The sequence below is a fragment of the Typopeltis vanoorti genome, chromosome 1, assembly GCF_054136105.1.
Source record: "Typopeltis vanoorti isolate ZY-2024b chromosome 1, IOZ_Tvanoo_1.0, whole genome shotgun sequence".
NCBI lineage: Eukaryota > Metazoa > Arthropoda > Arachnida > Uropygi > Thelyphonidae > Typopeltis > Typopeltis vanoorti.
The window spans coordinates 99,279,609-99,302,700 of NC_143549.1; the positions used below are offsets into that span (position 1 = coordinate 99,279,609).

General features: G+C 37.1%; 1 protein-coding gene across 1 annotated transcript in view; it reads left to right on the forward strand.

The window, feature by feature from the left end:
* Positions 1–17,171: 17,171 nt before the first annotated feature.
* Positions 17,172–23,092, forward strand: part of LOC150110251 (uncharacterized) — a 653,148-nt gene continuing 647,227 nt past the window's right edge. The window contains exon 1 of the mRNA XM_090398596.1: positions 17,172–17,410. The gene's annotated coding sequence lies outside the window, so the exon portion shown is untranslated. The remainder of the gene's footprint in view (positions 17,411–23,092) is intronic.

A 23,092-nucleotide genomic window follows, 5' to 3' on the forward strand; every position in this document is an offset into this window, starting at 1 on the left:
GATATCTGTCCAGCATCACTCTCTTATCTACATAACCAGTATCAAAATTCCATGTGGTATTCTGTCAAATGTCTTTGCAAAATCCAGCAGAGTCATTGTGTAGCCATTTCCTTTATGCAGCTCGGCTATCACTCTATTATCAAAAGTTAGTAAATTACTAAGGTATGACTGATCCTTCACAAAGTCATGTTGACCTATATACAGTATCATATTTTTATCCATCCATTCTTGAATTCTCTTTTTTATCAATTTTTCTACTGCAGTCTTAGAACTCTCCCCCCCACCCTTATCTAAGGGAATTATTCTGCTCTCTTTTCACTCCCTTGGAACTCTACCAGAGCTGAGACTTAAATTAAAGAGCCTAGTCAAAGGCATTGCCAGTTCCCTTGCACATTCTTACAAAACCCTGGCTGATATCCCATCTAATCCCAGAGCTGTATTTACAATGAGATTCTGCAATATCCCAAGAATATCTCAAATTCATCCACCCCTGTTCCCACATTAGTGTCTGTCACATATGTTAAAGAGGTAACCTCACTAGGATGATATACCCTTGCAAAATGGTCACTCAGTAACTCAACTTTTTTATCTGCTTCTGTCTCATCACGACTATCATCACTCATTAAAGTTAATTTTCCATAGTCATTCTTTCTCTTGCTTGCCACATAATGAAAGAACTCTTTGGAATTTCCTTTGGCCTGCTTGGCTAGACTCTTTTGATAATCTGATTTTGCTTTCCTTGCCATGCTAGTTACCTTTGTCTTTATATACCTCCTCAGCATTTTCTTCTTCTGCAGCTTGTGCTTGATGATATTACTCATCCATCTAACTCCTACCTGATTAACCCTCCTTACTCTAGGTACAATTTAATACTGCTTCCTCTAGATGACCTTTAACTATATCCCATGCACTACTTACATCCTTACCCTGTAGTGTTTTATGCCATGGCACAGATTTAAGCTTCCTCCTAAGCTTGTCATAATTACCTGCCTTGTAGAGTTCCACATATATACTCCTTCTTTACAGAATATTCCTCATGTTGTACAACTCCCAGTTCAAGACTGCATGGTCACTTTCACTAATTTGAGGCAATGTGGTCACTTTGGTTATGGATAGCTCTTTTGATCCTATGACCAGGTCCAATACCCTCCCATCCCTAGTCCTTTCCATCGCATGCTGCCTTAAGTAATTATCTCTTAATAGGTGTATATTCTATTTCCTTCATGCCACGTGACTTTCTTCCTTCCAGTCTATATCTCCATACTTGAAGTCCCCATAATAATCACTCAACCTGTACTCATTGTGCTAGCTAATTTGGTGATGCATGTTTTCCAGATCATCTGCAGAACTCCCTGGCCTTAATCTCGCACCAGATTGTTTTAAATGAATCCTCCTGATTGTCTCCTATTCGTTTTGGCTGCAATTCATCTGCTATCATCAACAGTACTCACTCAACCCCCCCCATCCTATCTTCTCTGAAAATACTAAATCCTTCACATTCATTCTATGTAACTACATCATCTGCTGTTAACCAAGTCTCACTAATGCCTATAACTTCTGGCAAGGTTGCACTAACCAATGCTAAAAACTCCCTTTTGTTCCTGATACTTCTGGCATTAGTATATAGAAACTGCAGCATTCCTTTAGTCCCCCACTTAGTATATAGAAACTGCAGAATTACTTTAGTCTCCCACCCACCTTTACATCCTGAATTGACTACCTTTTCAATATTTTTGTTTCAGAGACTAGATTCCACACTTGGTTATTCTCACACTCAATCACCTCATGGGTGCCTTCACACAAACTCACTTGCTTCCACCCTATTTGCTTAAGTTTTCCTGAATTTGGTCTTGGGCATGCTTGGTGAACAAAGTTTTCCCTCCAGACACCTACCACCAAACCATTCAGATGCAGTCTATCAGCATTGTACAAATCCTTCTTTCTGTCAAACACAGACCACAGATTGACAAATGCTACATCATTCCCTCTGAACAATCTACATATAGACTCATTATGACAAGCTGTTTTTAGTTCCTTCATGTGAGGAACATGGGAGAAGGATTAATGGTGTTTAGGAGTTAACTGAAGTTCAATTAACAATGACAGTGTCAGATTACATTCCTAGATTTAGGAAGATAAAGGAGTCAATGTGAATCAAGTGAAAGTATGCTGTGAATAGTGCTTAAACAATGGAACCAATAAATTTTTGAAAGAATTCTTTTGACATGTGAATAGATGAAAGAATGATTTTGAAATGATATTTGAGTATTGAGGATGGTAATGGTAATTGAAATGTTAGAAAAGTAATCACCGATGAGGAGATAGCTAGTGTATGAAAATTAGAAATTCATTACAATAATTCATGATGATGATGATGAATTTTTACCAAGCTTGAGTGAAGATGGAAAAGTGGAAGGAACTAGAAGAAAGTGAGCAGGTAAGATTGTTGGAAGTTTTTTCCCTTGGTTATACTATAAATTAAAGATACCAAGAAATTATATACTTGGTTTAATCCTTTATCCAAGTGTAAGCAAACAAAGTTTGCACCTGAAGTATTTTCAGGACTGGGGCAACTCGTGGTAAAGGTGGTATAACTTCACATCACTTGCCTTAGTATCCCATAATGCAAAGCACATCTCCTTCTGGATATGTGTAATGCTATGCGTTATGGGAAGGGTCTCTTCAGTGGGAGCCAGATCCAGAGGTGATACTAAGAGTCCTTATAAGGACTGGCTTAAAGGGGCAAAGCAAGAATGCTTTTCATCTTCCCCGTTATCTGTAGAGGACAGTGTAGGGATAAGGTGTTATTGAGCTATTAAAGCTCTGATCATGGCAAGAGGGTAACAGCAATAGCTGAGCATCAGTTAGAACTTCATTGGCTACAGCATTGCCATCCATTACCCTCCAAGGGTATTAATCACCGCATCTTACAGTTGATCTTAAGGTTCAGAGGTGATAGCTGAGCATCAGTTAGAACTTCATTGGCTACAGTATTGCCATCCATTACCCTCCAAGGGTATTAATCACCGCATCTCACAGTCGATCTTAAGGTTCAGAGGTGATACTAAGGTTGAAGTAATGCAGAAGTCATATTTTCATATACGAGTTGCCAAAAGGTGTCACACCTTATTATTAAAGTACTCTGGATTAGATAAAGGTTGTTGGAAGTTTTTTCACTTGGTTATACTATAAATAAATTAAAGATACCTAAAAATTATATACTTGGTTTAATCTTTATTTATGAGCAGGTAAGAGTAACTAAGTAAATTGTAATAAGGCAATATGACTTGATGATATATCACTGTGTTTTAAGGGAATGATCCAGGGAGGTACTAGCTCCTTGATATGCTTGATAACCAAAACTTACAACAGAAAAGTTACCAAAGTGTGTAAAGAGATATAAATTGTTTAACAAAGAGGATACAACTCATGCTTAAGCACTGCTCAGTACACATGTAATGGACAATGCATATACAGTAATACATTTGTATATGGCAATCATCTTTGACCACCACTTGACAAGATAATATTTACGAGGGTGGTCTGAAAAGTTCTCAGCCTAACAATGAAAAAACGAATTTATAATTTCAAAATTATTTTTATTTTTCAACATAATATCCCTTAAGACTAATACATTTATTCCAGTGATGCTCCAGCACCATTATCCCATTACTGCAGTGGTTCTCAGTAACACCTTTGTGGGCAGGTATTTTAGCAAAAGGTGCATTGTCCTGATGAAAGATGATTTTTTTCTTCTGCAAACCAGGTCTTTTCTCATGAATTTTTTCGTCTAGTCTGGTTAAAAGATCATGAAATAATCGGGGAATAATATTCGCCGATTATTGTTTTACCCTTTTCAAGATAATTAATAAACAAAATGCTAGCATCCCAAAACACCGATGCTGTGACTTTTCCTGCTGATGGAAACATTCTTTTGGAATGCCTATAGTCTCAGCAATTTCATGCACTTTGACTTGCCAGTCATCCAATACCATATTGTGCACTCGATCAATGATTTCTGGTGTTGTTATTTTTTGGTCGTCTTTCACGTGGATCATCTTCAAGGCTAGTACGGCCATGTTTAAACTTGGCAGCCCATTTCTTAATTGTCGAAAACGAAGGAGAGGAGTGCCCATAAACTTTTATGAACTTTAAATGAATTTCTTTTGCCATTAAACCTTCTTTTATAAAGAATTTTATAACCTCACGATACTCAATTTTATCCATTTCAAGGGATACAGACAAGACTTTTGCTTCAGACAATTGTATAAAAGAAAACTACCTGATAGAATGACTTGCAATTTCACATGCATGCTTATGACAGATGTACCAACTTGGAAAAAAAATCTTGCCGATAGTGTTGCCATCTATGGTCAAGGTCAAGAACTTTTCAGACTACACTCATATGTCATCTTATTGCAGTCTATCAAAAGGCCTTTTTCATTGTTCAAGGTGCCTTGATCAAGCATGCATTTCAACTACTGTATGCTGTTTGAATATGTAGGTTTTGCAAAAGGGTTCAGAGGCAAATTATTATTATTATTACATGCATCTACAAAGGATTAATTTCAGATGGACAACTCCTCTCAACAGAAGCCACCATCCCACTGCCAACTAAGACAACATGACAATGTTTTGGATCTCTGAAATATTGAGTATAAGGACAGATTGAGGATGTCATCTACAGAGCCTAGTGGATAAGAAGAGGGATAACATAACTGAGAAATTATTTGGCACAGGTTCTAGACTAGAGTTAAGCAGAACAGATTTTTCAGAGTGGAAGAAAACCAGAAAGAATAATAGGCCATTCCTAGAAGTTGTATAGGGAAAGTATGAGAAGGGCAGAAAGGATCAGGATTTTTTGCATGGAGACTGGTGGATGGATTGCTGTCTTCCTTCTTTTGACTTTTGTATAGATTTGATGATGATGATGATTATAATAATAAAAGAGGATTTCAGAATTAGTATAATTATGCCAGATGATACTCATTAGCTGCCTGAGAAGGATAGTAATCTTTCATTTATCTGATTGTGCTGGAAAACCAATTTCTGGTTAGTTAACCAAGGGCATTGTTAAGAGAAAGCATGGATACATAGTGCTGTTCCAGGAGTCAAGTGACTTGTTAACCTATTCAAGGATTGATTAGCTGAGGGTACACAGAACAGCACAAAGAATCATATTAATGTTCAACATCACACAGACAAATATGATCAAGAATTATGCTCAAGTCAAAAGACTGATTGTGGGAGGCTCTTCCTAGAAAACACAAAGTCTATCATACCACTCCTTGAACTCATTGATTGTGCTCTCATCACTCTATCATTCCACGGTCCATGCAAAGAAACTACTCCTCACCCTCTTGCGCACAGCTTCTTTTCATAGCTTCCAGGATTGGCCTTGTCCTTGATCCTCCACCCCCATTCCATCAAATGAAAGAACTCTCCAGTGTCAACCCTGTAACTACCTCTCAACAGTTTGTCTTAATCATATCACCCATCCTTCTTCTATCTGCCATACGCTGCAGTCACATTCCCTCAGCATGTCCTCATAACATTGTAGTTTCTGAAACCATCTTTGTTATCCACCTCTGTACCCTTTCCACAGTTAATTTATCCCCCTTCAAATCCTTGGGATCAAATCTGAGAACAATAGTCCAAGTGTGGTCTGATCAGGGATTCATACAATGGAATGACAACTCTTTTATCTCTGCAGGTCGGAGTCCTTCTCAGTATTGCAGCAATACCCTGGGCTTTCACCACCTTTGCAATATGTCCCCTGAATTTCAGCTTTCTATCAATCATCATGTTTTGCAAAAGGATGTCACTGTGGAGGTAGGGTAGGTACAAGACCAGATAAATGTAATATGGTGTCTATGAAATTCTAGTGTAATGAAATCCAGCGTTTTTTTTTTTTTTTTTGTAATAGTGGTTCAGCAACTATCTCTGTTTTAATAATGACATCTCTTTTATTTTTATTTGCAGTCATGAACACTTGCAAAGTGACATAACATTTGCCTAGGCCATGCAAAAGAGAATGGCAATCAAGAATAAAAGGTATTAACATTAACATATACTAACATATATTAACATTAACATATACTAACATATATTAACATATCCAGGCCTCCGGAGTTACAAAACTCATTGTTGGAGACTGAACTCCTGACATACCACAAAACACACATCTCTCTCCTTGAATACATTCAGTAGTGGAATGTTCATCAGCCACTCAGACAAATATTCCATCCATTCAACACACCCATGCAAAAAAATGTTTTGCCACTTATGAATTTGTAAGGAAGTGAAAAGATGTAATGATCAAATTGCACAGGATACAACAATAGTATTAGATGAAAAGTTTACACTATTACTAACTTCCTATCAACAATTTGTCTCCTGATTAGTCTGTTATTTGTCAGGACTCCAATAGTCAGATCTTATATTTTGATCTAAGTGCCAGAGTTTTTTCCATGTCCTGACCATTCCTCTCCCATTCTTTATGTGACACATATTCCTGAGTGATAACAATGTCAAGTTTTTCCCTAATATCTTCAATTTTAATATGATTCTGCCACTGATGCCATCTGTTCATTTCCCCATTCTTTCTCAAAACTCTCAGATCCATAAGTTAAAGCTGGCTTGAAACACTATCTTGTATATACAGTGTTTTGACTGATTTCTCTTATTTCATATAAATTTATTTAATGACTCCCTAGCATACCAGCTTTGCTTATTCCTTTGTCTTCACTTCACTAAAATAGCACCTAAATAGCTGAAATGTTTTACTTAGTGTATAGGCTCTCAATTCAAGATTATTATTATTATTATCACAAGACCTCCATGGAGTCAAAAGACTCACTGTAAAGGCAAACACCATTACACACAAAGCCAATCAAACAATGCTTTAAACTCATTCAATGTACCTGCATTCCTAACTCACCATGCAAAAAACCTGCTCATACCTTCCTTATATAACTTCCAGGTATGTTACCTTGTTCTACTCTGCCCCCTCCTTCTCACATTCTATGAAAATCTTTTTCCACATTAACAACCGTTTACCAACTTAAATGTCTCAATCATATTCCTCTCTCTTCCTTCTATTCACAAGGTTCTGCAAACTGCATTCCATCATATCATACATCCCAAACAGGAGTTATGACCATAGTCAGTCTTTATTGGACCCTCTCCAATATATCCTCATCACCATGAAAACCAGAACACCAAATCTGTGCACAATAATCCATATAAGACATTATACAATAGAACCAGAACTGCTTAATAAAGAAGTTAATGTCCTCTGCATCACTGTCATAATCTGATGTGATGTCTTAACAACTTGTGTAATGTAACATTTGAACTTCAGATCCTTGTCCACAACGACTCCAAGCTCTCTTATCTCCTCAAGAGTCTAAGGTCTCTTATTTTATCTTCTCCAAAATTTCCCTACAAAGTGTTTTTGCATCAGATTGTTGCCTACCCAATTTCAGAGCTTGACACTTTGCAACATCGAATCAACAGTTCCATCCCATTCATACAATAACTGGTAATTAATTTACGGAATTAACAACACATATAAAGTATATTAAGTAAAGATAACTTTAATGAATCACTTCTATATTTCGGCAATGTCACATTGCCATCTTCAGGAACATAAAGATATGGTATGTGCACTAAGGAACTAACAAAGCAAATGAGGAAGAAAGTAAGAAACTAATTTTGTTCCTAAAGTCCTAATGGTGCCCTCTTGCGAGCTAATTTGGTAGTCTTGGCAGTTGGGCTGAAGTTCTCATAATGAAAGTCTCCCAAATTTGGGGCAGTTTCATGCACCCAAATTTGTTGAGGTTAGGAACGTTTTTTAGAGCTGCTGAAGATTCTTTGAATAATCTTTTGTATTTAAACTTGCTGCGATGGATTATTTTTGTTTTCTTCCAACGAATTTTATGGTGGGTATCTAAGGCATGGTCAGCCAGCCCAGAGCGGCTGTACTGCCGAAATATAGAAGTGATTCATTAAAGTTATCTTTAATTAATATACTTTATATGCGTTGTTAATTCCGTAAATTAATTACCAGTTATGTCTAACCAACGTATAAGTCTTACTACTAGAACCATTCATACAATGTATTCAAGTCCTCCCATAAGGCCACAACATCTGCTTGATTCCTCATCATACTCCATTTTGATATTATCAGCAAACAGTTGAATATCACCAGTTAAAACTCATCCCAATATCATTAATATAGAAATTAAATAATGATCGCAAAACAGAACATTGTGGCACACCACTAGTGACTTTCCTCTTTTGAGATAGTGCCTCCAAATACACAAAACTTGCGATACCTGTCTGATAGCAGTCACCTATCCAACTCACTAGTCTATCATCCAATACCGTCTATTGCAGTTTAGTGACCAACTTGTGGTGTTGCAATTTATCAAAAGCCTTTACAAAATCTAAGTGTACTACCACTGTATATGAATCTCCCTTGTCCAATACTTCATCCCCTCGTTATAGTACATAAGCAGCTTGGTAAAACATGACCTACCTTTAAAAAAACCAGTGCTGATAAGAACAAAGAATACCACTGTTATCAACCCACTTTTGTATCCTCTCTCTCTCATCAACCTCTCCCATACCCTTACTGCAACTCCAGACATACAGATTGTCCTATAAATTGTAAAATTAGCCTTATCACCACTTTTGTGAAGTGGAACAATTTTGTCTTCCTTCCAGACCTTTGAGACTTGTGCTGTTGCAGGACTCTTGTTAAACACACATAGGCCAGAGCTTATGCTAATTCCTTGGAACATTCCCTTAATATGTGGTGATATGTCATGTCCTATTCCTTTACTGACATCTAGCTTACTTAACTTCTTATATACCTCTTGCTTGCTAAACCATTAAACCTCCTTGCACTTGAGCTTCTAATTACACACTGAGGATGAAACACCATGATGCATTGCTGATTGAAAACTTCAAGTATGCCCTCTGCAGATGTCATCAATCTCCCACTTTCATCCATTAAAATCATATTTCATGCTAATTCCCCTTAATCATCCAATTTACACCTAATCAGCCTTTTGACCTTCACACACCGATGCTATTATGTATTTCTTTGTCAATTCCCAAGCAGCGTTTATTTCCTTATTGCTCAACTCCTCATTTGCTGATATAGCTCCAAGCTATCTCCTAAACTTGTCATAATCACCAGCCTTATACTCTCACATATATCCTTTCCTCACAGAAGTCTTCATATGGTAAGCCACAACCCAGGTGATCACTTCATGATCATCACCAACTAGAGGGAAGTGTGAAATCCCACTCACAATTACATCCTCTGATGAAATGATCAGATCTAAAACTCTCGATCCTCACATGCCCTCCTTTACATACTGGCTGAGATAGTTGTCTTTTAGGAGCTCAAGAAATTCATTTTTATTTCCCAATGCTATCTCTTCATTCCAGTCTATACTACCATAATTAAAATTACCTATAACAATCACCCTTATCTTCTTCACTAATTCAAGTTGCTTATACATTTCTTCATTGCCACCCTCCACATTCCTTAACCTATAGCAACATCCAACTAAATGTCTCTTCCTATCAATCTCCACCTCACACCACAACACCTCAAAACCAGTGCTACTATTTTTCTCTTTCATGTCTACTTTATGTGGGCATAATTTCTGTGGTATCCTCAGCAGCACTCCCCCCCCCACTTCTTATCCTTTCTATCCTCATGAACATTGTATTCTTCCATTTCTATTCTATTAGGATATCATCTTCATTCAACAGTGTTTCACTTATTCCAATGATTTTGGTGCAAATAAACTAAATCTGTGAAACCATTTCATCTCCATTATTTCTGATACTCCTGGCATTTGTAATTAAACACAGCAGTTCACTTTTACGTCTATAACTAGTCTTACCCAAGCCACTTGTTGGTTGTGATTTCACCACCACACCTGCACTTGCCAAATCACCTTTATCACCGCTTACCACATAAATCCGTTCAGTCTCAAGTAGGATGTAGCTAATATTTTCAATGTTCCTGCCTATTTTCATAGGCTGTCTTTTTATTGCTGATTTTCATGACAATTGTTATTCAATTTACAGACCCATACTAGATTCATTTAACAGTATAACATTTATGTGCATCAAGTAAAGAGCTAAAATTAACATCTCCAATTTTGATATGAGGTTTAATGCCTCTTTTTTCTTTAATGAGATCCACATAGATGATGAATAACAGTGGAGATAGTGTGCTCCCTTGTCTTACCTTATTTGACTTCAAACCATCATCTTATATCTTCTTCAATTCTAACTGATGACTAACAGCTTAGATATAGATTATGTACTGCTCTATATAATGTCCACACCATATAACTGTAACATTTTGGACAGCTTTCTCTTGGTACTTTGTCATATGCCTTTTTCTGGATTGACAAAACTTATAAAGAATAGTGAAAATGTGATCCCGGTATCATCTATTTGGCTTGAACTGAGCTTGTCCCCCCCCCCCCCAAGTTTCTCTTCACAATTTTTCTTACTCACTTCTCAAGTATGGTGCATAAATCTTAACTGGAACATTCCTGTAGAGAATTCCATCTATAATTCTTACATTCAACTTTATTTCTTTTTTTTTTTTTTTGTAGATAGATACTTTCAGGCAACCTGCTATTCTATGTGATATTTCTCTGTATCTATCTGAAAGGCACCCTTCCACAAACTCATATAATCTCCTCTATTCCTGCCTATCATAGTCTCTCAATTTGTCCTTGTACTCAACATCTCAAAGTCCTGGACAGTGTTTATCAATCACTGCTGTATTCTCTTTGTCTCTCATCATCATCATCAATTTCTGATATTATGATTGTACAACATGAAAAGTTTGATCATTACTAACTTTTTATTGGCAATTTTTCTTCCGATTAATCTGTCAGGACTCCAGTATTGTCAGTTCTTATATTTCAGTCTTCTAAGGTAGTACTTCTTACTGTATCAATCTACCTAGATCTCAGTCTTCTTCTGGGTCTTTTTCCTGCCAACCTGGCAAAAAACACTTGTTTTGCTAATCTTATCTCTCCCATTCTATTCAAGTGACTGCTTGAGATTAGTTCTGCTCATTCAGAATGCTAACAATGTCAGATTCCTTCCTAATATCTTGTATTTAATATGATTCTGCCATTGATGCTATCTGTATATTTCCTTAATCTTTCTCAGAACTCTCATATCTGTATTCTCTGGTCTCTTCCTCTCTATTACTCAAATGTCCAGATGACCATATCTGTGCACAGTAATCTCAGATGAAGACTAACCAGAGTCTGGTACATGGTGCTATCATCTCCTTTTCCCTGCTTGTTCTCAGATCTGTCTCCTGGAGTGAAGTTCAACCATAGTTAATGTAATGTGCCTATTCCATCTGTTCTGGCTAAAGAGCATGTTCTCACACTTCATGATACCGAAATGGCATTTCATTTACATTCAACTACCCAAAGCATCAACCTATTCAAATCCTAGTTTAGCATCACATCAGAACTCTGACATTATTCTCCCCAGTTTAGCATTATCAGCAAACAAATAGATATTTCCTCTCAACTATATTACTGATATATGAATTAAATAAGACTCCTAAACCCCAGAAGAGAACTGTGTAGCACCCCCCCCCCTTATCTTTCAAATCATCATGCCCTTGAATGCAGCTTGCTGGCTTCTATTGCTCAACACAAGACTACCAATTAAAAATCTGTTCAAAGAGTTCTCTCTGTTAACAGCACTTGTGCATGCCACCTATGCATTATCTTTTCAAAATCTAGAAACTTCTCTTTATAAGCTTTCAATACAACAATACATCCATATTTATAAAAATTAGCAATTTATTACTGAAACAAAACCTTAAATCAATGCTGTCCACAAAAATGATTGCTATTCTCATCAATCCAATTATGCAGCCTCTCTAACATATTCAGCACTACACATGAAACACAAACTGTCCTACTTTTCCCCATCATTGACTCAGAAGCTTCCTCATGAAGTACACACTATTTTTCCTTCCTTCCACTCTTCAGGTAATAGCAGCTATCAGACTCTTGCTGAATAGCAAATCAAGGGCACTGTTAACTCCTTCGCACGATTTTAATATCAGTGATGATATAAGTGATGAAATTTTAAGCACATGAAGTGTACTGATTAAAATGTCAAACACCTTACGTTTTTGAACTGCCAGTCTCTCCTCTTTCTTCTTAAATGTATTTACCACTATATCCTAAAAAAATGAAATACAGTGCCAAAATACTCATTGAACCTTTCTGATAAATCTTCACAGTGACCCTTGTGACATTTTTATTATGGGCAGCTCCAAGGAGTCCTTAGACTCATCGAGGGAGAGCCAACATCATGTCAAGAACAACTATTCAACATTCACACAGTATCTATCATACTTCACCTTGAACTCATTTACAGTCATGGCACCCACAACAGACTCTGGCAGCTTATTCCACTCATTTACCACTCTCCAAGTAAAAACCTTGGCTCTAACACCCTTGTTAACCACACTCTTACAAAGCTTCCGTGGATAGCCCCTAGTCCTCCCACTACCAGACATATTCTCAAAAATATCTTCTGAATTAATCTTTTAGAAGCACTTCAGTAATTTAAATGTCTCAATCATAGCACACCTTTTCTGCATATCAACCGATATCTGCAGCTCACAATCTTCAACCTGTTCTCATTCCATAGTCCTGCTATTATCTTGGTCACTCGTCTCTGGATCCTCTCCACCTCCTCCCCATCGAGAAGAAACCCTGGCGCCCATATCTGGGCACAGTAGTCTAGATGGGGTGTTATCAAGGCTCGATACAGAGGAACAATAACATGTTTGTCTCTGCTTGTTAAAGTGTTTTTCAGCAACCAAGTGATTTGATGAGCTGATTTTACCACTTTTGGAATGTGTCCCCTAAACTTCAACTCCCTATCCACCAACACTCCCAAATCCCTGGCCTCGTCAATCTCCTGGAGTACAGTTCCACCAATGTGATATACAGTGCTAAACGTTTCACCCCAAAATGCAAAACCTTACATTTTTCGACATTAAATTGGCATCCATTCTCCTTAACCCAGTCCTCCAAACTATCCAAATCATCCTGCAAAATTTTGACATCCTGAGCATTCACTATTGCTCTACCTAACTTTGCATCATCTGCAAACAGATGCACAGTTCCTCTCAGATCCTTTGCTATATCGTTAATGAACAAATTAAACAGTGGTGGTCCAAGAACAGAACCCTGCAGCACACCGCTAGTCACAGGCCGTCTTTTGGACTCTACTCCTGAATAAACCACTCTCTAATATCTCTCCATCAACCACCCTCCTATCCATCTCACCAACCCTATATCCATTCTCATATGCTGCAGTTTACTGATTAGAATTCCATGTGGTATCCTATCAAAGGCTTTAGCAAGGTCCAGTAGAATCACTGTAAACCTGTTACCCTTATCCAGTTCAGCCGTCACTGTGTTATAGAACGTGAACAAGTTACTGAGGCATGATCTACCTTTCACAAAACCATGCTGTTCCCCATACAGTATCCCATTTTCATCTATCCAACTTGTATTTTCCTCTTGACTATTTTCTCCAAGACCTTGACAACAATTCCTGATATGCTGATCGGGAAGTAATTTTCAACAGCAGTCTTGGAACCTCCTTTATGCAGTGGAACTATTTTCCACTCTTTCCACCCCCTTGGGACTAACCCAGACCCGAGACTCAAATTAAACAAAATAGTCAAAGGCACTGACAATTCTTTAGCCGCTTCTCATATGACACAAGCAGGTATACCATCGAATCCCGCAGATGAATTGACAATGAAGTTTTGTAATAGACTATTCACCTCCACTTCATTCACCACAATTCCCGTATAAGCTGTTGGTTCTTCCATTTCTGCAATGTCACCACCTGGATGATATACTCTTACAAAGTGCTCACTCAGTAATTCTACTATATCAACTGATTCGGTTACTTCCCTACCATCAGCATTCTTTAAAATCAACCTGCCATATACATTTTTTCTTTTACTTGCAACATATCGAAAAAACTGTTTGGGATTCTCTTTAGCCTGCATGGCTAATGTTCTTTCATAATCCGCTTTTGCTTTTCTTACCACCCTTGTTACCTGAGCTTTATACCGTTCATGTGCCTGCAGGTCACCTTTCTCCTTAAATTCTCTCCACAGTTGTTTCTTTTTTTTTTTTCCCAGCTCAAGCTTAATGGTGTTATTCATCCATTTAATCCCTACTTGATTTATTATTCGGACTCTAGGTATACAGTCAGCCATTGCCTCCTGCAAACACTTTTTAACCACCTCCCATGCACTATCAACATCCAGCCCTTGCAGTTTTACATGCCATGGCACTGAACCAATCAAACTCCTAAGCTTGTCATACTTACCTGCCTGATAATTCCACATGTACCCTCTCTTAATTGTAAATTCCACACCTTTAGCCACCTCCCAAGTAAAGAGCCTATGATCACGCTCACCAATTGGTGGCAATGTGGTCATATTCGTTACAGCCAAATCCTCAGATGCAATTACTAGGTCATGCACTCTCTGACCCCTAGTATTTTCCATTACATGCTGTCACAGATAGTTATCCCTTAATAGCTGCATAAAATCCAATTCCTTCCTCCCATGTGTCCTCTCCTCCCTCCAATCAATGATACCATAGTTGAAATCTCCCATAATAATTACCCTCCTTCCACTTATTTCTTCTATTTGCTTATGCATACTATCTCCACCATCTTTTCCATCACCTCGTCTATAGCAGCATACAATTGTATATTTTGTTCTGCTAGCCTCAATCTCACACCAAATGGCCTCAAATGTGCTCTTTTGTCTATCCTGCAATTCAACTTCTATTCTCCTCTGATGAGCTGATGACAGCTCATCAGCTATCATCAATAATACTCCTCCCCCAATTTATTCTCTCTGTCATTCCTGAACACACTATACCCCTCACATTCAATCCCACTAGCTATAGCATCTTCAGTCTCACTAATGCCTATAATCCGTGGTCTGGAAGTGCCAACCAAGGCCAAAAATTCTTCCTTCTTGTTCCTAATACTCCTAGCATTAGTATACATGAATTGCAGACCCCCATCCCTACCTTGATGCCTTATATTAACTATCCCATTCTGATTTGTTGTCCTTCTTATTCGTTCGGGCATATTAAGCTCATTCCAGCAACTAACCTCAGTAACAGCCACATCACTGTAGGAGCCGCCAAATTTTTGCTTTGTGTCTTAGCCAATTTCCCTCTGAATGAATTTTTACTAAAATTAGGGATGATAATGAGTTCACAGATTAGAATGATTTAGATTCTGATTATAATGAAATTTTCTGATGCTGAAAAGGAGCAAGCGAAGAAGAGGAAAAAAAAAATTATAATTTCTTATAAATTCCAGGACTAACAGAATAATTGTTTAAAACAGGAATAGTTTTTGCAAATGTAAGTTTCTGTAGGAAGTTTGCAGTACTGAGATCACATTATGATATAAATAAAGAGTTTAATAAAAATAAGCAATTAAAATGCAACAAGTTTTGTAAGTCATTAGACTTACCTCATCAGAGGTCCAGTACAAAAATGTTTTACACAACAAAAGCATATTAACAATTAATTACACATAATAGATGTTATGATAAGTTCACAACTGTTACATATAATTGATAAACAGAATGCAAATGGTAAATTCCTTGTATTTGTAATATGTATAATTAATTGTTAATAGGCTTTGTGTAAAACGTTTTTTGTACCAGTACCCCTGATGATGTAAGTCTTACAACTTATGACACTTTGTTGGGTTTTAATTGCTTATTTTTTATTCAACTCTTTATATACATCATAATTTGGTCTCAATACTGAAAACTTGTCAACATTTGTTGCTACAGAAGTCCTCTAATAACAAGAATAAAATATTGCATAAATATTTTCAGGTATGTTCTCATGATTATGCTTTATCTTTTAAATATGAATTCATGCCATGAATGACTGTAATTTTCCTTTCAAAAATTTGATTTAAAAAACCTTACTGTGCTTCACAATGAGAATTATTCCAATGCTATTTTGATTTTTTCTTCTTAAACATTTTTTTAATGCACAAATGTCAGACATTTAATAATATCAACTAAAAGATTTGAAATGAAAAATAATTAAATAGTAATAGTACATTCAAAAAATTTAATCTGGGGTTTCTCACCCTATATAGTTATGCCAATTAATAGAGGAAATCTGTTGCATTCCAGCATTAATATAATACATACTGAGGTACCATTGGCTCAAATTCATTCAATAAAATTTATTGATTTACTATGCTTTCCTGAAGGGTAAGAGGAATACAAGGACCTTGACAAAGTATTCTCATTATATAAATCCATTATATTTTAACATCATCTCCTTCTATTATTCTGTCTGTGATTCCACATTTAAGGCTAAGTTTTTGTAGTAAATGAAAATTTACTGTCTTACTAAAACCAATTTTCAATAAGAGAAGCAGCTATTCCAACTAAATCATTCATACAGGTGTATTATGAACACTCTAAGACCAAAAGCAATTTATTATTATTGTTTTGCACAATTTTATAGAATTTTATGAAAAAAAAATCAAAATGTATATTGCATTTTTATTGTTATTTTCAGTACTGAGCTATCATTAATTATTTAATGGTTATATTTTTATACTTTTATACCTTGTACTACATTTATTCTACAACTTAACATGTCCCATGAAAAAGAATGTTTTATTATACATTTTGTTTAGTTCAAAAGTAGAACCATCAAATAATTAAAAATGCTAAGTGTTTATGTTTTTTTTTGTTTGTTTTCATGTGTGTGCGTGTATTTTTAAAGCAAATGTTTTTGCTACCCTTCTGCAAAATGGCACTTTTTTTAAAGCTTGTAGAATTCAAATTTTCCCCTTCCCTTCCAGTAAGTTCTGTAAAAAAGAAAACTACATCCAAGACACTATTAGCAAACTATAAATAGGGTGTAGTATAGGAAAATGTGGTGTAGTGGTGTTTGTGAGAAGCTGGATGCAGACTATATTTAACCTGGCTTGTTTCCAAAATCAAGGAAGCTGCATTAAAGTATCTCAGCTCTCTAGATGCAGTGATGTGAATAATTTCATTTAGACTGCATCCTTTGTACCCTACTCGACTTCAAGGTTTGAGCTTAAGAGTTTAGTCATGTGTGCCACTGCTTATGTCAAAGCATTTACATAGTGAAATTAAGTAAAGAAAATGGAGATGTAATCACAATTTTTTATGGTTCTTTTATCAGTTTATAAGTAGAAAATGTTTCACAGGTTTGGTTTTACTTATCACTAAATTTGCTTTCTGACTCTTCAGGCTTCCAATTCATAGGTATGAATTTATTTCCTGATTTTGCTAATTTTTATAATTGCATTTCTTATTAATTCATTAAACTTTGAAACATATTTCATTCAAAGAAAATTAATAGTTTATTTTCTTTAACTGATTGCTCATAAAAGTATCTTATAATTTATTTTTGAATTTCTATACATTTACTGATATTCTTGGTAATGTTCTTGGGCTTGTCATGTGTCAGTCTATCATTTGATAGGCTGACACAAGATAGGTTAGTGTATGAGCTAGGAAAGATGAAGATGGATGACATATTGGTCAGATGGGTAGTAGATTGGCTCTCTGAACAATGTGTTGCAAATTGTATGTTAGGGTAGCATACTAGAAAAGAATGGTGGCTGGTGGTGTGCTGAAGGGCTTTGTTCTTGGGGTCTCTATTGTTTTTTATTTGCTAACAATATCGCTTGTAGCTGACAGGGATATTCAGTTGTTTGCTGATGATGCAAAGTTGGGGGGAGTTATAAGGAGTGATACTGATGTTATCTTCCTTCAGGGAGACCTAAATCAAATTTTTAGCATTGACAGTGGGAGGGATTATAGTGTTATAATATGTGCACTTTGCAGTAAAAAGGTATAAAGCTGCATACTGTATTGATGAAACTGTGTTTCAGAAGAATGATATTCAGGATTTTGGGGGGGAAGATTATAGTTGAGGTCCAGATGGCATGATTGGAACTTCAACTTTATTGATCTTCTGTAATCAGTTTACAGGCCAAATCTATGAAACATTTTCTAAATGTTTCATATGTTTGGCTTTATTCATCATTATGTAAAGGAAAATCCCAGCTTAGTGGTACTGTACATCATCAGATTGTGTCTAGTTGAGAGTGCTGGATTTGGTACCAGCGTTAGAAAGGGTATCCATAAACATGGCTGCTTTTCCTCAGATTGAGGAAAAGGTGACCACATGGTCTTGCCCTTAGAGGTTGCTAAACATATGGAATTCTCATTCAGAAAAGGGTTAATGTGGAATTACAAAGTCAGTGATTATAATAAACTTAGAAGAAACATTGTCACAGCAAAGAAAATAATGTTAATAGTGCATGGGAAGTGGTCAGGGATTGTCTGATGAAATGTGATGAGCAGTATCACATCACATACTCAGGATCAGATGGCTAAACCAAGTGAAAATTAAATGAGTAGCAATATATATCTGTGCGGTTAGCCTAGCGGCTTTGTGTTTTGCAACCATATGCCTTGGGAAGGAGTGTCCTAGGTTCGATTCCCGTCAGTGACGAGAGGAGCTTAAGGATCTTCCTCAGCCATAGCCAAGTTAGCCGGTATTGGATGTGGACAGCAGAGTTTTTCTCCCCAGTTTAGCTACGGGTTTTTCATCCTGCAAACAGGCAAACTGGCCCCGTGAACACACATGGATACAGTCAGGAATACTTAAGACGATCCCTCCAGCCACAGGTCTGAATTGTCAGCTATGCCGGTCCCGAGCCAAGATTAAAATAGGGGGTATTGAGGTGATGTCGAACCACCCCGTAAAAGGGGCTCAAGGCTATTGAATTACCATACGAAATAAATAAAAGCAGCAATATATAGCAGGAGCTGAAAAAAAATTGTGGAGGAAATATAAAAAAAGATTATCAACATGCTCATTAGCAATACAAAGTGCAAGAAAGAAGGGTGATAGTATGGTGAAAGGAAGAATAGTAAGATGAAGAATAATTAGGAAAGGATAACTGTAATCAAGAGTGCTTAAGGGTCAAGGCTGGATAGAGACCTCCACAGGGCCTTTTTTTTGGGGAGGATGCAGAGAACTGACCAGGGCTTCTGACCTAATGCCCAATCCTCACCTTTTCATGGTGCACCCTGTTGGGTACCTACTGGATACTGAATGAACGAGGATGGGCTGGCAATTTGGGAATTAGCCGACCAAACTGTATTCTTATTGGCTTAAACCATAACTCAAAATGATAGTATAACATGATGGAATTTCATACCAGCTGGGGGATTGCCTGGTTAAACATGACCCATGCTGTTTTCATCAGGAAACCATGGTGAACAGCAAAAATTCAGCTACTGGAACAAACTCCAACTCAACATGAACAGAAATCAAGATTGGCACTATCAACATAAGAAGCATCAATGGAAAAGAAATGGAACTAGCAGAAGAAATGAATAAGTACCAGATCAACATAATAGGTGTTATCAAAACAAACAGGTGAGATCTTTCTAACAACAAATACAAGATGTTATATTCAGGAAATAACAATCAGGTTAAAGAAGGAATAGCTATAATATTAAACACTAAATATGAGGATAATCTTCTTGAATGGCAGGCAATATCAAATAGAGTGATGTGGGCTAGTATCAGAATGGGAAATTTGACGATAAAACTTATTTGTGCCAGAAGGTTCTAATAAGGAAGAAGTGGGGAGATTTTTTTGAGGCATTTAGAGAAGGCAGCTGACACAACAAAAAAGGAAAAGTTGGTTGTTGTTGGAGATCTCAACAGCAGAGTGGGAAATGATTACCAGACATATGAGAATGTTTTGGGAAAATTTGGAGAAAAGGGCAAAGCTAATAATAATAGTAAGTGCCTGCTAGATTTCTGTTCAGGACATCGACTAGAGTTATTAATTACTAACACCATGTTCCAATATAAAAATGTGCACAAATTCACATGGAGAGAAGACACAAGGAATAAGAAAAGTGTCATTGACTATGTTATTGTCAACAGTGATGTTTTCCCCACTGATTCATTTAAAATAGGAATTAATCACCATGTAGTGTTGAGCAAGTTAAGCATAATGTGTAAGAAAGTTTTGAAAGAAATCAAAGTTCAATAGCTATCAGATGTGAACAGTAGACTCAAATAAACAACCGTTATTCAAGAAAAACTCAAACAGTTTGAAAGCAAGAATCAAACCTTGGAAATTCAGTGGCAAACCCTAAAGAAAACTTTGAGTGATTTAGCCAGAGAAGCACGTGGTCAGTAATCTGCAAGGATAGAAAAATCAGAACTCCATGGTGGACTCAGAAAGTTAAAGGGGAAGTCAAGGAAAAGAAGAAAGCATATCAAAAGTTCCTGACAAGTAAGCCACCTTGTGCTCTTAGGAAATACAGAGAAAAAGTAAGAAAGCAAAGCACTGTCTAAAATTAGCTACACAAAAGTCATGGATAGACTTTGGTAAGAACATTGAAAAATATAAGGAAGGTGGTTAAATATTCTGCAGGTTATTGAAGAAGTCAATAAGGAACAAACGGAAGAAAGGGTACCGTAAAAGGAATTAGAGATGATAAAGGGGACATGAAAACTAAGAATAAAGATATTCTTGATGTACGGATTAATTACTTTGATTCATTTCACTAAATGAAACAAGCAGTGACAGCATGGTGGTAGAAAACACTCAACAGGAATGCAATTATTATTATTACCCCAAGACCTCATGGAATCAAACACTCATCTGGGAGGTCCTTTTATCACACACACACACACAGCTCATCATACCGTGCCTTGCCTGAGAGTATTGTGTCTGCAAGGAGTTTGAATGTGCAACTCCTTGCAGACACAATACTCTCAGGCAAGGCATTCCAATCATTCACAATTCTGCACAAAAAAACCTGTCCCTCACTCCCCTACTCACATCCTCTTTATACAGTTTCCAGGGATGACCTCTGGTCACCCCCCCCGATCTCCCACTATTTTATGTAGAACTTCTCCAGCAGTGATCCTATAACAATCCCTTACCAACTTCTATGTCTCTATCATATCTCCCCTCTTCCTCCTGTACACCAGACCCTGCCAATTACATCTTCTCAATCTTTCCTCATATTCGACATTCCAGGTCAGAAACTACTTTAGTCAATCGCCTTTGGGCCCCTTCCAACATCTCTTCATCCTACTGAAAACCAGGTGACCAAATCTGGGCACAATAGTCCATGTGTGGCCTAATCAAAGCCTTATACAACGGAACAAGAATCTCCCTACTTCTAGACATCAGTGTCCTCCGCATCATTCCTAGAAGCCTTTTTGTCTTCACAATTTTGGCTATGTTTCACCTAAATTTCAGATCCTTATCCACTATCACCCCCAGATCTCTTATTTCTTCTACCTCCAACAATATATCCTCACCAAGCATAAATTCTGAATCCCAATTTTGTTTTCCAAATTTTAAAACCTTACATTTTGCAACATTGAACTCGCATCTCCATTTCCGTGCCCAATCACTCAATATATTCAAGGCTTCTTGTAAGGCCACAACATCTACTCTTCATGATTCATTCCAACTTTGCATCATCTGCAAACAACTGAATATCTCCATCCAAACCTTCACCTATATCGTTAATATACAAGTTAAACAGTAATGTCCCCAAAAGAGACCCCTGAAGCACACCACTAGTGACTTTCTTTTTCCTGGATATCGCTCTCCCATACACAACTTGTTGATACCTATCAGATAGCCAGTCTCCAATCCAATGCACTAATCTAATATCCAACCCAATCTGCTCTAGTTTGACTATCAATTTATCATGAGGTACTCTATCAAAAGCCTTTGCAAAATCTAAGTATATTATTGTGTATCCTAACTTGGTAGATAGGTTATATCCTTCTCCTCTGTCCAAGGAAGCAGTCACTTTATTGTAATAAGTAAGGAGATTACTAAAACATGACCACCCATTAGCAAATCCATGCTGTTCATCAAAGATAATACCATTGTTGTCAACCCAACTCTGGATTCTAGTTCTCACAAGCTTCTCCAACAACTTAACCACAACACCTGACACACAGATAGGCGTACAGTTTGATGCTTGAGTGCGATCACCTCCTTTATGAAGTGGCACAATCTTGCCCTCCTTCAACTCCTTAGGGACTTGACCGAGTGCAAGACTCTTATTAAAAAATATGTCAAGGCAGGTGTCAACTCTCTGGCACATTCCTTCGGAATAGGTGGTGATATATTATCAAGTCTCACAGCCTTATTAACATCTAGTTTACTCAACTCCCCATACACCTCTTGCTTATTTACAGTCAGTCTCTCCTCCACATCATCAACTGCTCTCAATCTCTCCATGAAGTCACAAGATTGAAAGATCTTTATGAACTGCTCATTAAGTACCACCACCATACATTCTACAACAGCTGTCTTTATACCATTTTCTCCAATCATTGTCATCCTTCCATAATCATTCTTTCTTTTGCTGGCTACATATCGAAAGAACTCCATAGATTTCTTACAGGCTTCATTAGCTAACTGCTGTTCATACTTCTCTTTAGCTACCCTCACCAACCAAGTCAACTTTCTTGCCTGGTCTTTGTAGACCTTGTGGAATTGGTTATTTCCACTTCTCTTATGCTGCCTCCACAATGCCCTCTTGCTCTGTATCGCATGCTTTATCTCTTTATTCATCTATCTCACACCTACCTTATTTAACCTTCTCACCCTTGGAATACACTTAGACATTGCATCTACTAGATATTTTTTGAAAATCCCCCAAGCTGCACTGATCTCTTTTCCAGCTAACTCCTCATTCCATGCTATACCTGCAAACTGTCTCCTGAGCTCTTCATAATCACTCCCCTTGTAGTTCCACATATACCCTTTTCTCACAGAGCTCCTCACACTGCTGGCAACCACTCAGGTAATCATCTCATGGTCACTCTCACCAATTGGTGGATGATTTGCCACCTCATTTATAATTACATCCTTT